This window comes from Ochotona curzoniae, unplaced genomic scaffold (genome assembly GCF_017591425.1).
Source record: "Ochotona curzoniae isolate NIBS_2020 unplaced genomic scaffold, NIBS_Ocur_1.0 scaffold_3223, whole genome shotgun sequence".
In the NCBI taxonomy this organism is placed as follows: domain Eukaryota; kingdom Metazoa; phylum Chordata; class Mammalia; order Lagomorpha; family Ochotonidae; genus Ochotona; species Ochotona curzoniae.
The window spans coordinates 3,607,307-3,622,524 of record NW_024467108.1 but is presented as its reverse complement, the minus strand read 5'-3'; the positions used below and the strand labels follow the sequence as shown (position 1 = coordinate 3,622,524).

The 15,218-nt window shown below is 44.6% G+C and overlaps 1 protein-coding gene across 1 annotated transcript in view; it reads left to right on the top strand.

The window, feature by feature from the left end:
* The first annotated feature begins 2,468 nt into the window (after positions 1-2,468).
* The window catches only part of FAM168A (family with sequence similarity 168 member A), a 174,662-nt gene continuing 161,912 nt past the window's right edge, over positions 2,469-15,218 (top strand). The window contains exon 1 of the mRNA XM_040964279.1: positions 2,469-2,665. The gene's annotated coding sequence lies outside the window, so the exon portion shown is untranslated. The remainder of the gene's footprint in view (positions 2,666-15,218) is intronic.

Below are 15,218 nucleotides of genomic sequence, written 5' to 3'. Positions count from 1 at the left end.
TCCTTGGAGCTAACCAAGCTGGGCTTTCTTCTGGAACCCTGCAGGTCTCCCAAGAACTGGGATCCAGAGCTTAATGATCTAGAATGCTTTTTTTTTTTTTTTAAGATTTATTTATTTTTATTGAAAAGTCAGACATACAGGTAGGAGTACAAAGTGAGAGGAAGATCCTCTGTCTGCTGATTCACTCCCCAAGCCATGTGGCAGCTGGAGATGAGCCAATCTGAAGCCAGTAGCCTGGAGCTTCTTCCGGGTCTCCCACGTGGGTGCAGGGTCCCAAGGTGTTGGGCTGTCCTTGACTGCTTTCCCAGGCCACAAGCAGGGAGCTAGATGGGAAACAGGACCGCCGGACTGGAACTGGTGTCCTTATAGGATCCTGGTGGCACATTCAAGGCAAGGACTTAAGCTGCTAAGCTACTGCGCCCAATCTAGTGTGTCATACAATACTATGGAATAATGGGGGCTGATATTGTGGTGCAGTGGAAGAATACGTAGCTTGCAGTGTGGGCAAACCATACAAACGCTGGTTCAAGTCCTGGCTGCTCCACTTCAAATCCAGTTTCCAGCAAATATACCTGGGAAAGCAGCAGAGGGTGTCCCAAATGTTTGGGCTCCTGAAACTCTGTGGGAGGCTTCAAAGAAACTCCTGGCTCCCGCTTGGCCCAGCCTGGCTGCTGTGGCCATCCAGCGAGTGAACCAATGCATGGAAAACGTCTCGCTCTGTTTGCTCCCACTTTCTCCATGTAACTCTGCCTTTCAAGTAAATAAAAAACAAAACAAAAAATCACCTGAAGTGTCATGTAATTGAATACATGATGTATTAAATTAATATGATCTGAGATCATATTCCGTATTTTAGAAATTAGACACAGGTGTCAGGAATAAAACTTTTTTCAGTGTAAGACTAACTCATTTTAGGCAATCTTTTGTGTAGGAATAGCTTTGTGGGTCTTTTACAATGATTCTGCTCCTTTCTCCTCACTCCATTACTGTAAGAATACAACCGTCAGGAAAATTAGCATGTTTAAAATATCTTTTGGGAAGGTAGGTCTTTGGCCTGAGTTTTGAAGAATGAAAGAGAGAAAGGAAGAAAATGTGTGTGGAAAGATTAGAAAGATGAAAATTGGGACCATGCACTGAGATTTGAGAGCATTTTTCCTGTTAACCTCACGCCTTTTAGGAGCTGTACCTGGATTTTGGAACTACTGAGCTCACAGAAAAAGCAGAGTGTCTTTGCCCTGAGGTGTTGCTGAGGCACTGGGGAGCCACAGAACGTTTCCAGGTAGCAGAAAGGTTGTCATATTTGGGAACCTTGCTTTTTGGAAATAGTCTGATCACTTGAAAAAGTAAAGTGCTCCTACACAACTCGGGTGTTACAAAAACAAAAATGATTTTTTTCTTTTTTAACCAGAAGGATTTTCAACCTGACATTCTATTCTCAAAAAAAAAAAAAAAAAATCACAAATCAACAATTGGGACACTTCTTTCCTGCAATCTCTCTACAGTTATAGAATCAAGCTTTACATAATCTGAATTCTTCTGAACACGCTTGGCTGTAATCAGTTATTTCCCCTTGTGAATAGCATTTCATTGCAATAAACCTATATCATTTTAATGGCTGCTTAGTACTGCAATGCATGCTTCTGTCACACTTCACTTAACCATCCCTCTAGACATTTAACTTGTGTGTCCTCCTCCCCCTCCTCGGAATCAACCTGTGCATTCATCGTCTCTAATTATTCGATGATCATCCTTTTTAGGTAAATTAAAAGTCATGGGGGGCTGGGTCAAGAAACGTGTCCTTTTGCTTTTGGATTCAAGATGCCCACTTGCTCTCAAGTCGGCTGGGAGACCAATCAGGAAGCGGTAGCACTAATTCTGGTCTAACAGTGCCGAAGGAGACGGCTGGGAGACTACACATCTCTGGTGACCCAGCCTCTGTAGGCCGCCGCCCGGTCGGCTGGCAAATCCCTTCCCTTTTCCCTCGCTTTCACTTCTTTTTCTTAATATGGTGGAAGAACCAGAACTGCATCTCCCAGGAACTGTAGTACCGAGTCTGAGATGGGCCCGGAAAGAGTGTACGGCTGAAAGGCCATGCTGGGAGTTGTAGTCCGGCGGGTAGCTCGCGCGCAACCGTGTTGGTAAAGACTGGGAGAATTCCGAGATTCGCCACTTGGGCTGTGGCACAACCTGACTTCCCTGCCGTGCGCCCTTGGAGTCTGCAGACGCCTCCCGCGGACGACGGGCTCGACTCCATTGTCCGTAACCGGAGAGGGCGCGGCCTCTCGCTCTCGAGCACTCGGCGGAAGGCGCCGGCCGACCGCGGCCGGAGCAGTGCATGCCGGGAGTTGTGGTCCGGGCGCGCTGAAGCCGGGGGACGTGTCGCGACGGCGCGCCGGCTCCTCCTTCCCCTCCCGGCTCAGCGGTCCCCCGCCCCCCGCCCGCAGCCGGGCGTCCCCTCCCCCACCGGCGGCTCCTCGGCGGCGACTGCGGAGGATTCAGAGCCGAGTCGCTGAGGAGGAGGCTCTCCAGCCGCTGCGCGCCATCCGCCACCCCGCTGGATACGGGCGAGGGAGCGAGAGCGTCGCCGCCGTAGCCTCCCGGGAAGACAAGGGCATCGCTCGCCGCCTCAGCCGCCGCCGCCGTTCTCGCCTGCAGTCGCTCGCCGGTAAGGAGACCCCCCCCCGCGGCCGCCCGGTCCGCTCGTCTGCAGCCCGGGATGGCCGTGCCCGGGAGAAGGGAGAGTGGCGGCTGCCCAGCTCCCCGCGCGGCCGGGGGAGGGGGCCAGGTGGCAAGGGAACGGCGGGCTGGGGGTGGGGTGAGGGTGGGACCCGCGCAGGTGGGGGTGGGCGACGGGGAGCAGCTGGACCTGGGATGGGAGCTGGGGCTCGGGGGGAGGTCGAGGCAGGATTGCGGGATGGTTTTGGAGCGAGGTGCAAGATAAGACTGGTCTGGGATGGCTTTTCATGGGGGAGGGGACCGCAGAAGGGTAGTGATTTGGGGTTGGCCGGAAAGCAGTTGACAGCTTGTATCCTGAACCAGGGTGGCAGGTAGAGAATAGGACCCTGGGGAGTGGAGGAATTTGGGGTGGATTTGGGGCAGGCTGATGGAGGTGGTAGGAGCTGGGGGGCTGAGAGGGCAGGGATTGAGCCCCGAGCTTGGAGTGGGCGTTTGTCATCTGAGGATGATGGAATGTGTAGAGCTATATGGAACAGCATGGGTCAGGGTAGGGCATGGGAGCCGGAATTGGGGGTTTACCTGGGGTAGGCTGATGGGGGTTGGTGTCGCTGGTGGAAGTGTGCGGGTGAGCTGGCAGGAAGGGGGGCTTAATTGGAAGTTAGGCCCTGAATGGATATTGAAATTGGGGGTGGGACACAGTGGGATAGGACTTAGGGTGATTCTGGAAAGGGCATAGTGGTTTCTTGGGTTCAGGGTCGAAGTGGAGGGCACCTAAGACTCAGCTGGGTAGGACTCACCAAAGCACGGTGGCAGGTGGTGAGCGCGGTTGGGGGATGGTGTCTGGGAGAAAATATCCCTTCGCCAAGGTGGCAGAGGGAATGTTGGAGAAGGAGGGTACCAGGGGAGCCGGCAGCCCCGGCTTTTGCCGCTGGTGAGGGGCAGAGGGGTCATTGGAGGAATGGGAGCCCTGGAGTTGTGGCTGTGGATGGGGCAGGAAGGATGGAGCAGTGCTGGGAAGGGGTGCATTGGACCTTTTTGGAGAGGAAGGGTTAGGACACTAGGGGCACGGTGGGCAGCGTTGGTGGCTGGTGCTGGAGGAGGAGCAGACCTCCGAGGGGCGCTGCTAGAGGACATCTTAGGGGCCGTTTGACCTTTTTGTTTGTTGCTTTCCTTTGTGTCAGTATTCTTCGGAAGTGATGTCCGGGCTTAGGAGGGTGAAGTTGAGAGGGGCCTCCGTTAAGGTAGAGCTAAGAAGGCAAAGATATTTCTTATTTTTTATGTTAATAAAAAGAAAGTTGAAGGGGGGCGAATCCACTCCCACACCAAAGGTGGAAGCAGGTGGAGCTGGAATGCCCTTCTCTAGGACGTCTGTGCTTCTCCCTCGCGTGAAGGGCTCACAGCTGGCCCTTGCATTGGAAATTGAAATGTGGTTGGATTAGCCTCAGGTAGTTAAGGATATATTCCTTGTTTGAGAGCTGATGAGAGGGAAAATTAGGAGGCGCAGTTCATTTTCTAGGCAAGGTGAAAGAGCTTTAGCCTCTCCCCCACTCCAAACCCTTTAAAATTGATTGCTTGAAGACTCCTTTTATTGGTGTCCTGGTTTGCAAGGCAATTAGGCCCATCATTGTATTGCAGGCCAATAATCCCGAGATGAGTCTTGGCACCACTGCTTTATGTAAACAGAGAGAAGACAGGAAATAGGGAAATGTCATAAATATTCATTGGGGAGATGGTTCGCTATTGATGGAGTTTTCCATTTAATTCTCTTTTTGACGTTGCCTGATAAGATTGAAGATAATTGGACTGTATTTCTGTAGATTGAATTTTCTTCTGAAGGAATTCAGGTGGTCAGAATTCTGTCAGATGTGGATAAAGAATCCAAGAGGCTTCAGAACTATCCAAACCACTCAGACAGAACCCTCGGAATATGTACACAGTGAGACTCTGCGTTGATGTGAGGTGGCAGTTCCTCATCCCTGGGTACTGGGATGTGTGGAAAGTCATGAATGGTTTCTCCCTTTGTCCTCCTCCCCCCCGAAACAAGAAGAAATAGCAAAATTTGGAAGTAATAAGTACACCCAATTTCCCCTAAACCTTGATCCTTCCAACCTTCCATGTAATCAGTATAAAAAATAAAATTTACATTAAAAAAAAAAGAATTCAAGAGGCATTATATTTTCAGGAGATGATGTTGATGCAGGCACATTGCCTTACCTGCAGACACTATGTCTTCGCGGTTGCTTCAGAAATTCCAGGTAGTGCTTAGTGCTGTGCTTGCTCTGGGGCAGATGGGGGGTGGGGGGGAGGGATTGCAGGGTAAGTGGAAGGAAGATCGTTAAGGAAAGAGTTTTTGGACTTAATGGCATTAGTATGATATGTTAAACACCAGGTGGCTCTCAATTGGAGCTCAGACTGAGGAAAAAGGAAGAAGGATGTAAAGAGGATAAAATTGGCACCAATTGGATCAAAATAAATCCTTTTGTTTTTGTTCAAGCTTCAGAGTTCAGCTTGCAAACAAACCGTTTTTTCCTTGGCTTTCACAGTTAAGCCTATCAAAATGCCCAATTAAATTTTTTTTCCTTCCCCCCCTTTTTTTTTTTTTTTGTACTTCCAAACTGAGAAGAATGATGGAATGTTTAGCGCTGTCCTTAAAATTGAAAGTGTTTTTTCCTCCAGGGCCTTTCTGTATTATGATAAAGGCCAGGTTTGAGCAGTTACCTGTAACTCAGTGCGGGTGTGCTCTAGAATGTGAGCGTTTTTCCTCATAACTTTCCTCTGGGGCTCAGACATGGCTTTTGTGACTCTGCACTCTTGGTGTAGAGGTGAGATGTTTATATTAAAGTCCTAGCTTTGAAAAACTCCAAATGAAAGCAATCACCCAGGAGAAACGTGCTGGCGGGTTTGCTGCCCTCCTGGCAGTCGTGGTCGCCTGTGCAGTAGGGTGTGTATAAAGCCCATTGGAATCTACCTCGGTGTGCTCACCAGGTGTTTTCTGAGGAGAAAGCTGATGGAGTTCTTGGTAGATGCACACCTGTGTAGAATGAGTAACCCGCAAATTTAGGAGTCCTGGCTTTAAACCTACAATCTCCCACTTGAAAACTGAGCGAGTTGAATAAAGTCATCAGAGTCCTGTCATGCTCAGGACTCCTGGTTGTCCATCATTGTGAATGTACTTAATGCTGCTGAACTGTATGTTTACATCCAGTTAAAGTGGGAAAAATCAAAATCAAAAGGCTTCATACTCTGTAAGGGGAACAGATCAGTCTGTGACCTTCAAGCACTGCACAAACCCGAAATGACTTTTCACTTAATGCCTGCCAAGTATCAAGGGAAATGAAAGGGAGCAAAAAGGAATAGTCAGGGTGCTCCCAGTGTCATGGGAGAGAGAGACAGTATACGTGTCTGAGAACTGAGCTAAACTAAATGAGAGGCTAAGTGTGGCTTGTGAGGTGCATCTGCTTTGGACCCCTGTGCTGTTTCCTGGGACAGCATGGGCTCATCTGTCAAGGGGGTAGTAGAACCGATCTCTCCGGGTTCTTGTCAGGATTACAGCAAATAGTCCGTGGAAAGCCTTTAGTGCAGTGTGGTGTGTGGTACACAGTAGGGAATGTTAGTCATGCCATTGCTGTTACAGAGGTAGGCAGAGGCTTGGATGCCCTGCAGTAGCTCTTAGCATACTAGTGTTCTGCTGATTAAGGGAGTGTTACATTATGTTTACAGTTTTGTATTGCCTATTTGCATGTTTGTAGTATAGACTTTTTTTTTTAAGATTTATTTTATTGGAAAGTCAGATTTACAGAGAGGAGAGACAAAGATCTTCCATCTACTGGTTCACTCCACAAGTGACCACAGTGGAGCTTAGTTAATCTGAAACCAGGAACCAGGAGCGTCTTCCGGGTCTCCCACATGGGTGCAGGGTCCCAAGGCTTTGGGCCATCCTTGACTGCTTTCCCAGGCCGCAAGCAGGGAGCTGGGTGGGAAGTGGAGCAGCCAGGGCATGAACCGACGCCCATGTGGAATCCTGGTGCATGCAAGGTGAGGACTTTAGCTATTAGGCTACTGTGCCGGAACTGGCTTTTTTTAAAAAAAAATTCATTTATTCTTATTGGAAAGGCAGATTTATTTATTTATTTATTTATTTATTTAATTTATAGAGAGAAGGAGAGACAAAGATTTTCTGTTCACTAGTTCAATTCCCAAATGGCTGTGATCTGTGATGGCTGGAGCTGAGCTGATCCGAGGACAGGAGGCAGGAGGCAGGAGCTTCTTCTGGATCTCTCACATGGGTGCAGGTTCCCAAGGCTTTGGGCCGTCCTCTGGTGCTTTCGCAGGCCACAGCCAGGGAGTTGGATGGGAAGTGGAGCAGCAGAGACACAAACCACTTACCTACATGGGATCCTGGCTCTAGGATGAAAATTAGCCTGAGAAGTCACCTTGCCAGATTCTGTTTGTTCTTTTTAAATTTTGAAAAAAGTCATCTGGGTAAAAGTATGTTAGCATAAATCCACAATTTAAAGAATAAGAGCAGATTGCAGGCCCGTATACATTGCCAGTCTTTATGAAGAGCTTCCTCGCACCTCTGAGACCTCTTGTGGGACACTGTGTGGTTGTCCCTGCAGCCTTCCCTGTGCCTCAAAACAAATCCCTGTCCTAAGTTTTATGGGAACCATTCTCTTCCTTTTTTTTTTTTTTTTTTACTTTTATCAAACACATGCATAACCTCAATCCATATTTTTCATTTTTGCAACTGGTAAAAAATATGTTATTAGAGATAGATAAAGACAGAATTCCCATCTGCTACTTCACTGCCCAAATGTTTGCCAGTAGCCAGAGCCAGAGCCATAAGCTGGAAATTTCATCCAGATACCCGGCTGTGTGGCAGGGACCCAGTTCTTTGCCATCACCCACTTTCTCCCCAGGCAAGCATTGGTGGGAAGCTAGAATTGGGAGCCCCGGGCAGGAATCTAGCCCAGGCACTTTGATCTGGGAGGGATGTGGGCATCTTTCTTGTAAAGTGAATATACTATTTATTTGTTATTGAAACTTCATAAAGACATGTACAAACAGCCATTTTACTGTGGGTTTAACCCTACCTAGGATTTGATTATTTGCTAGGGCTAACTACAAGGTCCAATACAATTCATATTCACTAATAAATACTTTTTTAAAAAAGATTTATTTATTGGTTTAAAGATTTATTTATTTTTTATTGCAAAGTCAGATATACGGAGAGGAGGAGAGACAGAGAGGAAGATCTTCCATCTGATGTTTCATTCCCCAAGTGACTGTAACAGCCAGTGCTGTGCCGATCCAAAGCTAGGAGCCAGGAACCTCCAGGTCTCCCACGCGGGTGCAGTGTCCCAAGGCTTTGGGCTGTCCTCGACTGTTTTCACAGGCCACAAGCAGGGAGCTGGAAGGGAGGCAGGGCAGCTGGGACTAGAACCAACACTCATATGGGATTCTGGCATGTTCAAGGAGAGGACTTTAGCCGCTAGACCATCGTGCCGGGCCCAGATTTATTTTTATTGCAAAGTCAGATATACAGAGAGGAGGAAAGACAGAGAAGAAGCTCTTGCATCCGATGATTCACTCCCTAAGTGACCACGAGGCTGGAACTGAGCCGCCCCGAAGCCAGGAGCCAGGAACCTCTTCCAGGTCTCCCAAGCAGGTGCAGGGTCCTAAAGCTTTGGGCTGTCAAGCAGGGAGCTGGAAGGGTAGTGGAGCTGCCTGGATTAGAACTGGGGCCCATATGGGATTTTGGCACATTTAGGATGATCCCTTTAGCCGCTAGGCCACTGCACTGGGCCATAATGACTTTTGAAATTTGTAATGGGCTATTCATGTAAATGTTAGCTGACTTCCCTCCTTGTATCTAGTACAAAACTGACATCAGGACACCCTATGCATGAATAAAGAGCTTGATATTTTGGCTTGATATTTGGTGGCTTTAGGAAGGGTTTTTTCCCTGGTGCAGGTGTTGTCTATGAAGGTCAGTTTGCAGCTTGACCTTGAAACTTGGAGTTTGCTGGATATAGTGCAGTGGAGAAGGTGTTAGCCAGCTTTCTTCTGGAGGCTATAAGGGACCTGGCTCCACATTGTTAGTGCTGGTTGGCCAAAGTGAAGCAGTCGAGGCTGTGGTGGGGAATGTACCATATACATTGTCCTCCATTATCCTCACAGCTATAGTTATTTCTATCTTAATTTCATACCTGTAACTTACTTTAGAGTTAGTGGATAAGTGAGAAAAAGTATATGTCTGTAAGAAAAGCAATTTTTATAATAAAAGCAGCATAATACTCCTCTGATGGATAAATACATGGATTAAGTGAGATAAGGAGGCCAGAGTACTTGAGATACTGACTGCACATGCCAGTTGGTATCCAATAAGGTAGCTATTACTATGATTTCTGTATTTATTTTACTTGTGGATTGTTTAAGACTGACTTTTCCTTTAGGCTATTGTTATTTTTTTCAATTATTTTTAAATTTTATTTATGTTTTTAAAGACTTATTATTATTTTTTTTAATTGGAAAGGCAGGTAATCAGAGAGAATGAGATGCAGAAAGACCATCCATCTGCTGGTTCACTCCGCAAGTGGCCACAGATTTCATGTGTATAAGTTTAGGAGCATAGCATGCTATTTACCTTACCCTGCCTTCCTCTCGCTTTCCCTCCCTCCCTCCCTAGCTATTACCCTCCCTTTTTCCTTTCTTATTTTTCTTTTAATTTTTTGCAGTGACATATTTTCGGTTTACTTTATAGTGGCCACAGCAGGACACTTTTTTGTTTTAACTAATTTTTCTTTTTAAAAGTTATTTAAATAAATTTTATCTTTTGTAATGACTACATTTTTAAACTTTTGTTTTATTAATTTATTTATTTTAATAAATTTATTTTTTATAGTCGTTACAGGGTGGATCAGGGTGGGAAGGATTGAGGTTTAGGGAAAATTGGGTGTACTCAATGCTTCCAAATTTTGCTATTTCTTCTTGTTTCTGGAGTGAGGGGAGAAACAAAGGGGAAACCACTCATGATTTTCCACATGTCCCAGTACCCAGGGATGAAAAACCACCACCTCACATCAACCCAGAGTCTCACTGTATACATATTCCGAGGGTTCTGCCCAAGTGGTTTGGATAGTTCTGAAATGCTGCCTATTTCACCAATCTGAGGATGTCACACTCCCAATATCCATTGGTTCCATTCACCGAGAGTTTTTGCTGTCATCGTTTGTTTGGGATGATTGTCCAATTAGTTTTGTCCTTTTTCTGCTACAGTATCAAATGAGCTGCCATATTCTCCTTTTACAACAGGGCCTGTGTTCACTGCTCGGCCTTTTTCATTAAGTAGGACATATTCTTCAGGCAGGTCCAACAATCCAGGCAAGGCATCCTAAGCATTGCCAGATCCCCCACGTTACTCAGTTTTTTTCCTGGGTTGTATCTCCCCTCACCTAATTTACTTCTGGAATGTAAATTTATTTTACTGCTTTCACATGTGAAGCTAAATGAAGAACACATCCATCATGGCAGCACATCCCAAGGTACAGGACCTAGCATTCTTGTTCATGACAAGCAGATTTAAGATATCTGTCAGCAAATATCTATTGAGTGCTAAGATGCAGACAGTGAGGAAGTACTGGAGTCTGTCCTTAATTGTTACTTCTTTTCTTGTAGAAAGTCTTAATGTGAATCTCTTTATCAATTCTTTCTAGCTTGTGTATCTTCTGTAAAATCAGATGAGCCAATCTCTAGTGTGCTGCTGTGTTTCTGTTCTTTGTATGTGGAAAGGCCTGTCCCTACTGAATTCCTTATTTTTTTTTAATTCCTTATTCTTTATTTGTCTACCAGATGACCTGTGCTGCTGAACAGAGTTCATGGTTTTTTCTCTTCCCGGTTTAGTAGAAAGAGACATTTGAAAAAGAGCTGATGCTTACAAGGTGTCTTCAGAATTCGTAGAAAATATATTGTTTTACACCTAAGTAAACTCTTAATGTCTTACAAAGTTTCTGAATAAAATCTAGTTTGGGACACTGAGAAGGATAAGACATCTGTTTAAAAAGAACAACATGAATTCTGCTAAAATTGAAGCAAGAACAAACATCACATCTGTTGTAAAACTTGTGTGGAAGAATAGTGAAGTCATTGATGCTTTGCAGAAAACTTGTGAGACGGCTTCAAAGCAGTCAGCAGCTTACAAATAAATAGCTTGTTTTTAGGAGGGCAAGATCATGTTGGAGATGAAGCAGCACAGCGTCCACGTCAGCCAGTGAGGAGAACTTTAATCATGTTTGTGCCCTGATTGAGCATGACCAGTGATGACCAATTTTAGCAGTAGTTAAGCTGTAGACATCTCAATTGGTTCAACATACACAATCCTGATTAAAAAATTAAAGATGAGCAAACTCTGTTCTGAGTACCAGAACAGTTGGGCTCACATTAGATACCAACACAAGAAAAGAGTTCCCAACTGAAATTTTGAACAGGTGGGACTAAGATCCTGAAGCATTTCTTCAAAGAAGCTAAGTGGAGATAAAACATGGCTTTGTCAGTACCATCAAAGTACAATCAAAGCAGTGGTTATTATAAAGTGTGAGTGGCTGGGTGAAAGTTCTGCTGAACTGGTTAAGAGCAACGATCATAGCAGCAGCTTTAATTCAATTGAGTTGTTAAGGGGTTTACTGATGATGTATATTGTGGCAAGATAGTGATTCAGGAATGGGCAAACGCTTTCTGTAGAAAGTGTCTTAGGCTTTGTGAGCCGTCTGTGATCTCTGTAATTATTCCTGCTTTCATTTGAAAATGTAAAAAGCATTTGTAGCTCATAGATCACAGAAAATACACAGAACATGAGCAGGTCATAGTTTGCCCATCTCTTATTTTGTAAATCAAATTCAGGTTTTTTGTTGTAGGATGTCAAAGAGCAGAAAGTCTATTAAGGTTCGTATTAATTTATTTTCATAAAAATAAGTTTCTTGGGTTGCTTTGAATATCTTTAGTATAGAAAAGAATTATGCCATATTTTTTGTCAAGCTGTGTTTGTCTTGAAGTTTAATATTGTGCTTAATAGGGTCTTTGATCTCTGTATGAAGCTGCTCCAAGAACATAGTGACTTGTAAAGGTCCAATGATTTCTTCTCCTGCCACGTAGGCAGGCATTTTGGTCTTATCTAGTCTTTATGACTAAATAGGATGTGCTTTCTCTCAGATATGGAAATATTAAAGAGATCCTGGACTGATAGACTTCACAGTAAGCTGCAGTTCCTGGCTGATTTAAGATTATGCTCTTGATTTGCATTCTGATTATGTCTTTTAAACTTGACAATTTCTGCTAATATCTTTATTTCTTTTCTAGCCACAGTTCTGTGTTTTTTCTTTATATATTAGTTTTCTGTTGTATTTTCTTTCTTCTATTGAGTTGGTAGTAAAATTCCCTATCTATAATATAGTTTATATGTGCAAATGTAAATACATTTAGGTGTACTATTCATGATTCTTCAAATACAATTAAACCATTTTATTTGATTTGTAGTGTATAGGTTGCTCATGACCTGTTATTTTAAGTGGATGATGAAATCATGACCCAAGAGTAGTTTTTCTCAGGCTTTGAGACAAGTATGGGATGAAAATAGAAATATGAATGGGAACTTATTTAGGTTCTTTCCTAGGCAATGTGCTGGGTACTTCTCCATTATATAATTTCTACTACTGAATGGTGCTTATCTTATAAAAGAAACTTAGGCAGTTTGGGGCTTCTGTACCTACTACTAAGAGAAGAAAGAGTAATATTAAAAGTCTAACCTGGGGGCCAGCGTGGTGGTGGGCTAGTCCTTTCCTTGTGGCACCAGCATCCCATATGGGTGTTGGTTTGAGTCCTACCTGCTCTGCTTCTGATCAGCTCCCTGCTAGTGGCCTGGGAAAGCACAGAGGCTGACCCGTCACTGGGTCCCTGCACCCACTGAAAGCTACTGGCTCCCAGCTTGACTTTCTGTAGCAGTCATTTGGGGAATTAGCCAGCAGATAGAAAATCTCTGTCTCTGTTCCTCCACCTCCCTGCCTCCACTTCTGCCCCCAGTCTGTGATTCTTTCAAGTAAAATAAGGAAATTTTCTTTTTTTCTTTAAGGATTTATTTATTTTTTATTGGAAAGGCACATATATATAGCGAGGAGGAGGAGACAGAGAGAAATATCTTCTGTCTGATGATTCACTCCCCAAGTGACTGCAACAACCGGTGCTGAGCTGATCTGAAGCCAGGAGCTCTTCTGGGTCTCCCACACGGGTGCAGGGTCCCAAGGCTTTGGGCCATCCTTGATTGCTTTCCCAGGCCACAAGCAAGGAGCTGGATGGGAAGTGGAGCTGCCAGGATTAGAACCGGCGCCCATATGGGATCCTGGTGTGTTCAAGGTGAGGACTTAAGCTGCTAGGCCACCGCGCTGGGCTGATAAGGAAATTTTCAAAATGAAACCAAACAACCCAACCTGGCATGGGCTTTTGGCACAGGTTAGGATGCTGTTTGGGATGCCTATATCCCATATTGGAGTGCTTCTTGGGGGCATTTGAAAAGTGAACCAGCAGGTGAAAATTTATGTCTGTCTTTCTCTTTCAAATAAATGAATATAATGATTTTGTCTTGTTCCAAAGTCCCTTTACTGTTTGCTTTGTTGTATATAAAATTCCCTGGTTTTCAACTGTTATATTAGTAGTCTTTTTTTTTCCCTTAAGATTTATTTATTTGAAAGACTAAGTTAGAAGACAAATAGAGAAATCTTCCATCCCCTGGTTCACTCCCCAAATGACCCCAGTGTCCGGGGCTGGACCAGAGTGAAGCTGGGAGAGTGGAATTCCATCATGATCTCCCACGATGAAAGGGGCTTATGCACTTGGTGCATCTTCCTTTGCTTTCCCAGATGCATTAGCAAGGAGCTGGATCTGAAGTGGAGTAGTAGGGACTTGAACTGGTATCCATTTGGGATTCCAACATTGCAGGCAGCAGCTTAACCTACTGTGCCACAGCACTGACCCCTAGACCAGTAGTCTTAAATTTACTTGAACAGGTTGTGCCTTAGCTTCTCATTAGAGTCACTCAAAGAGCTGTTTCTGTTAAAAAAAAAATCTGGTCCATTTATTTCCTGGATCAGTGCTAATGGAACTTCTGCAAATGAACCTGAGCAGGTATGTGTGTATAGGTGTCTTATTTCCTTCCTATTGATATAACAAAATATCTTAGACTGGGTAATTTATTTCTGATGGTTTTAGAGGCTTGGAAGTGCAAGATCAAGGCACAGCCAGATTTCATGTTATGTTGTATATGTTAGCATGTTATATGAAAATATATATAATAACCCAAGCAAAAAAACATCAGAATATTATTTTATGTTTTCACAGATCTGATTAGATTCATATATTCTATATTCAGTCTGCTGCAATTGGTTGTTTTGCTTGGGAGTCCATAGGAAACTCATGTGTAAATAGTGTATGGTTAGAAAATGAAACAGTGTTTTAATTGCTTTTTTGTATATGAATTTTCTTTGATGTCATGCCAAAATTGGCAACTAGTGGTTTTATAAGATCACGTAGCTTTCTGGAATCTGTGTTATCTATGAACTTTTTTTTTTTTAAGATTTATTTTTATTATTTTTTTATTGGAAAGGCGGATATACTGAGAGGAGAGACAGAGGAACATCTTCCGTCTGATGATTCACTCCCTACGTGAGCGCAACGGCCGATGCTATGCCGATCCAAAACCAGGAGCCTCTTCCGGGTCTCCCACGCGGGTGCAGGTTCCCAAAGCTTTGGGCCGTCCTCGACTGCTTTCCCAGGCCACAGGCAGGGAGCTGGACAGGAAGCGGGGCTGCTGGGATTAGAACCAGTGTCCATATGGGATCCCGGGCGTGCAAGGCGAGGACCTTAACCACTGCGCCACCGCGCTGGGCCCTCTATGAACTTTTCATACTCTGTTGTAGTAAAATCTATTGGTCTGTTTTGTATTTTCAGTTTATCTTTTGTCCATGGATGATTTGTAGCATCCTGTATTGGTCATTTGAAAAACATTGGTTCACTGAGTGTCTCAGTGTGCTTACACTGCCACAACTAATGTATCAGCCAGTGGGTCAACAGAAATTCATTTCATACAGTTTTGAAGGCTAACAGTCTGAGATCAGAGTTTCAGGATGGTCAGTTTCTGGTGAATGTTCTCTTTTTTTTTTTATTATTATTATTATTATTATTTTTTTTTTTTAAAGATTTATTTTTATTATTTTTTTTACTGGAAAGGCGGATATACAGAGAGGAGAGACAGAGAGGGAGATCTTCCATCCAATGATTCATTCCCCAAGTGAGCGTATCGGCCGGTACTATGCCGATCCAAAGCCAGGAGCCTCTTCCGGGTCTCCCACATGGGTGCAGGGTCCCAAAGCTTTGGGCCATCCTTGACTGCTTTCCCGGGCCACAGGCAGGGAGCTGGAAGGGAAGTGGGGCTGCCGGGATTAGAACCGGCGCCCATATGGGATTCCTGGCGTGCAAGGCAAGGACCTTAACCACTT